The sequence below is a fragment of the Artemia franciscana genome, chromosome 10 (assembly GCF_032884065.1).
Source record: "Artemia franciscana chromosome 10, ASM3288406v1, whole genome shotgun sequence".
Lineage (NCBI taxonomy): Eukaryota > Metazoa > Arthropoda > Branchiopoda > Anostraca > Artemiidae > Artemia > Artemia franciscana.
Window position 1 is genome coordinate 3,070,507 of NC_088872.1, and position 5,647 is coordinate 3,076,153.

A 5,647-nucleotide genomic window follows, 5' to 3' on the forward strand; every position below is an offset into this window, starting at 1 on the left:
ATTCGGGGGAAAAATTAATTCAGAAATTAATGTGGGGGGGGGGCAAAAAGTGCAAAACCAACAGATAGTTATAAATAAAATAATTTTATTTAACTGCAAACAGCATAAATATTTCTAGTGTTTGAGCAATAATTGAAATTTTTTAATTCAAACCAGAAAAATGCCTGAAAATTTTAAAATTAGCTTTGATTTCCTTGTGCTTCAAGTGACTCGTTACTTTAAGTTTTATGAGTTAAGTCATTTCATATGAAAATATGGGCGATCCATTTCTACTCTTTATCGGTGCAGTGTCAGGTTTAGTTATATTTGAGACTACCGCACAAATTGCCAAAAAAAACAAAATGGGCCGAAGAATAAAAAAATCAGCACATAACATTTCAGATTTTCTTCATAGGAGATCCAAATATTATTCTTTGCTCAGAAAAATGACAGAAGATAATGATCATCCTATAAAAGAAAAGCACAAGCAGCAATTATATGAAATGCCAAGCGAATATTCACTTGAAATAATAAATTTGCTCGAAAAAGGAATTCGTAGCAAAAAATTATTTAAAGTGGAAACTTGTATATGTATTCTAATGTATTTGGTGAGAAATTCCCAAGCATTCGTAGAAAATAATCATCGCGTACGAATAAAAAAATTTGTGAATGAAAACTTAGATGATCGTAAATTACAGTATATTTTTCAACGAACAACAAACCTACATTCTGCATATTTTATCTTTGAATATACGAATGATCTACGAAAAGAACTAGCCTTACCACCTTTAGAATACAACTGGAAAGAACTGAAGCCTAATTTTTATTATTAAGAATTAACGACGCTTCTTGACTACTAAGGTCCCTGCAATAGCCCTGCAGTGCATTCCTGCAGCGTGATTCGATCTCTGGGTCCCGTAACTGGAGCCTAAGTCCACTTCCTTTAGTATTTTCAAAAGGATACACACAGACTGTTGAATGTCTCTTCAAGTATGATGCTGACGTTAATATAAGAACTAACTATTGCAGAAGTCCACTTCATTTAGTAGCTTTGAAAGGATACAAACAGACTGTTGAAAGTCTCTTAAAAGTCTGGTGCTAACGTTAATATGAGAAATAATTATGATGGAAGTCCACTTCAGTTAGTTGCTTTAGCTGGATGCTCACACACTGTTGAAAGTATTTTCAAATATGGAGCCTATATAAACTCTAAGGAGAAAGATGTCCACTTCATTTAGCTACTTCACAAGGATACACACGGACTGCTGAATGTCTTTTAAGAATGTTAATTTAAGAACTAATCACGAAGAAAGGCCACTTCCTTAGCACCTTCGAAAGGATACACAGAGACTGCCGAATGTTTCTTAAAGTCTAAAAATAAGTTGTATGTATGCATGTTTTTTCGTTTGTGGGTTTGTATATGACGTCATTATAAGTATATAAGGTTTTGTATATGACGTAATTATGACATGACACTACACACCGGGACACCGAGACACAAATCACGACCAGGACACAGGGAATATAAATGACGACCGGGACACTGCAAAGAAAAATTACAGACCGGGACACCGGGACACAGGGAAAATAAATGACGACCGGGACGACCGGAGCACAGGGAATATAAATGACGACTGGGACACGGGGACAACTACAACGGGGACGCCGAGAGCACAGGGGAGATATATAAATGACGACGGGGACACAGGGAATTTTCGATTAGCAATCACCATCAACAAACCTCAACGGCAATCATTAGAAAAATGCGGTATAGATCTGAATACGGATTGTCTTTCCCATGGACAATTATATTTTGCATGTTCAAGAGTCGGTAAATCTCACAATCTATCTATATGCACAAACAATGGGACAGCGAAGAATGTTGAATATTCGCAAGTTTTACGTAGTTAAAAAATATCTTATATATATATAAAAATAAGTTGTCTGTGTGTCTGTCGAGTGACATCACAGTCCGCATATGACGTCTGAATTATTTCATCACATACCAATTCAAAAACGAATGTATTCAAGCCGAATTAGCTCAGTTATATAACTACCTGTGTTGGAGCTGTGGGTTTGACCTTAGCGTGGTAATACGGGACCCAGAGATCGAACCATGCTGCAGGAATTCACTACAGGGCCGACGGAGGGACCTTAGTAGTCAAGAAGAGTCGTTAATCCGATACATAATACAAATACAGTAGCTCAGTTGGTAAAGCTTTATGTTCCAGGTTCTAGGTCCGAGAGGTTCCAGGTTCGAACCTTGGCTTTAGCATTAATACAAAAGAAGAAAAAAACTAAAAAAGATAAAAACTACAACAAAGACTAAAAAGAAAATATTAAAAAAAACTAAAAAAGCTAATAAACTAAAAAAACTAAAAAAAGGGTAAAAAACTAAAAACTAAAAAAGTAAAAAAAAACTAAAAAAAAATACTAAAAAGGTAAAAAATACAAAAAAACTAAAAAGAAAAAAAAACTAAAAACTAATAAAAAACATAAAAATGCTAAAAAACTAAAAAAAAACTAAAAAAAGGGTAAAAACAGCAAAAAAACTAAAAAGAAAAAAACAACTTAAAACTAATAAAAAAAAACTGAAAAAGAAAAAATAACTAAAAAAAGGAAAAAAACTAAAAAATAAAGGAGAAAAAGATAATAAAATAAAAAGATAAAAGAAATAAAAATAAAAAAAAATAAAAAAGGTAAAAACTACAAAAAAAACAAAAAGAAAAAAGAAAAAAAAAGAAAAAGCTAAAAAAGGGTAAAAACCAAAAAAAAAAACTAAAAAGAAAAAAAGAAAAAAAAAAACAAAAAATTTATTTCATCATATGCCAATTCAAAAACGAATGTATATACAGACCGGGACACAGGGAATATAAATGACGACCGGGACGCTCAAAGAGAAATTACAGACTGGGACACCGGGACACAAATGACGACTGGGACGTGTGTCTCGACTGACGTCATGTTTGTGTGTCGACTGAAGTCATGTTTGTCGACTATAAACGACGACTGTGACACAGGGACACAACTACAACGGGGACGCCAGGGGGCACAGGGAGATATATAAATGACGATGGGGGCACAGGGAATGTTTGATTAGCAATCACCATCAACAAAGTTCAAGGGCAATCATTAGAATAATGAGGTATAGATCTGAATACGGATTGTTTTTCCCATGGACAATTATATGTTGCATGTTCAAGAGTCGGTAAACCTGAAAATCTATTTTCATGTACAGACAATGGGACAGCGAAGAATATTCGTAAGTTTTAAAAAGCTAAAAAAAAAATAAAAAAAAAAAACAGAAAAAACTAAAGAATAAAAAAAATTAAAAAAAGAAATAACCTAAAAAGAAAAAACCTAAAAAAAATAAAAAAGGTAAAAAACTAAAAAGAAAAAAAAAGAAAAACAAATAAAAAGCTAAAAAATTAAAAAAAGAAAAACTAAAAAAGAAAAAATTAAAAAAGAAGAGAATATATATATATAAAAATAAAAAAACTAAATAACTAAAAGAAAAGAAAAAACTAAAAAATGAAAAAATATTAAAAAATCTATATATATAAAAATAAGTTGTCTGTCTGTGGATGTGTGGATCAGGTGACGTCACCTGAAAAAACTGGATCAGGTGACGTCAAAACTGAAAAAACTACAAAAAGGCAAAAACTACAAAAAAAACTAAAAACTAATAAAAAAAATAAAAAAGCTAAAAAACTAAAAAAACTATAAAGGTAAAAACCATTAAAAAACTAAAAAAAAACTGAAAAAACTAAAAAAAGGCAAAAACTACAAAAAAAAACTAAAAACTAATAAAAAAAGTAAAAAAGCTAAAAAACTAAAAAAACTAAAAAAACTAAAAAAAGGTAAAAAACTAAAAAAAATAAAAAATAAAAAAAACTAAAAAAAAGGAAAAAACTGAAAAATAAGCTAAAATAAAGGTAAAAACCAATAAAAAACTAAAAAGAAAAAAAGGAAAAAACTAATAAATGACGACACTCAAAGAGAAAGCGACCAGGACAAAAGGAATGTTCGATTAGCAATCAACAAAGCACCGGGACACAGGGAGTATAAATGACGACCAGGACATAAGTAAAAAAAAAAAACTATCTATATATATAAAAATAAGTTGTCAAACTAAAAAAAGGCAAAAACTACAAAAAAAACTAAAAACTAATAAAAAAGCTAAAAAACTAAAAAAACTAAAAAAAAGGCAAAAACTACAAAAAAAACTAAAAACTAATAAAAAAAATAAAAAAGCTAAAAAACTAAAAAAACTAAAAAAACTAAAAAAAGGTAAAAAACTAAAAAAACTAAAAACTAAAAAAAACTAAAAAAAAGGAAAAAACTGAAAAATAAGCTAAAATAAAGGTAAAAACCAATAAAAAACTAAAAAAAAAACTGAAAAAACTAAAAAAAGGCAAAAACTACAAAAAAACTAAAAACTAATAAAAAAAGTAAAAAAGCTAAAAAACTAAAAAAACTAAAAAAACTAAAAAAACTAAAAAAAGGTAAAAAACTAAAAAAAATAAAAAAAGGTAAAAAACTAAATAAAATAAAAAATAAAAAAAAACTAAAAAAAAAGGAAAAAACTGAAAAATAAGCTAACATAAAGGTAAAAACCAATAAAAAACTAAAAAGAAAAAAAGGAAAAAACTAAAAAAAATTTTCCTCTAAAAAACTAAAAAAAAATAAAAAAAGGTAAAAACTAAAAGAACTAAAAAAGAAAAAAATAAATGACGACACTCAAAGAGAAAGCGACCAGGACAAAAGGAATGTTCGATTAGCAATCAACAAAGCACCGGGACATAGGGAGTATAAATGACGACCAGGACATAAGTAAAAAAAAAAATTAACAAAACTAAAAAGAAGGTAAAAACTACAAAAAAACTAAAAAGAAAAAAAAACTAAAAACTAATAAAAAAACTAAAAAATCTAAAAATCTAAATAAACTAAAAAAGAAAAAAAAAGGAAAAAAATAAAGGAGAAAAACAAAACTAAAAAACGAATGTATATACAGACCGGTACACCGGGATACAAATGACGACCGGGACACAGGGAATATAAATGACGACCGGGACACAGGGACACAACTACAACGGGGACACCGGGGGAAACAGGGGGATATAAATGACGACCGGGACAAAAAAACTAAAAAGAAAAAAAAACTAAAAACTAATAAAAAAACTAAAAAATCTAAAAATCTAAATAAGCTAAAAAAGAAAAAAAAAGGAAAAAAATAAAGGAGAAAAACAAAACTAAAAAACGAATGTATATACAGACCGGGACACCGGGATACAAATGACGACCGGGACACAGGGAATATAAATGACGACCGGGACACAGGGACACAACTACAATGGGGACGCCGGGGGGCACAGGGGGATATAAATGACGACCGGGACACCGGGACACAAGGAATATAAATGACGCCCGGGACACTCAAAGAGAAATCACAGACTGGAACACCGGGACACAAATGACGACCGGGACACAGGGAATATAAATGACGACCGGGACACAGGGACATAACTACAAAGGGGACGCCGGGGTGCACAGGGGGATATATAAATGACGATGGCGACTCAGGGAATGGTCGATTAGCAATCACCATCAACAAAGCTCAAGGGCAATCATTAGAATCATGAGGTATAGATCTGAATACGGATTGTTT

The 5,647-nt window shown here is 30.7% G+C and overlaps 1 long non-coding RNA gene across 1 annotated transcript; it reads left to right on the top strand.

The window, feature by feature from the left end:
• Nucleotides 1–262: 262 nt before the first annotated feature.
• LOC136031659 (uncharacterized) lies at nucleotides 263–5,239 on the top strand. Its single transcript, XR_010618553.1, has 2 exons — nucleotides 263–4,511; nucleotides 4,675–5,239. It is a non-coding gene; the product is annotated as an uncharacterized LOC136031659 (long non-coding RNA).
• Nucleotides 5,240–5,647: the final 408 nt, after the last annotated feature.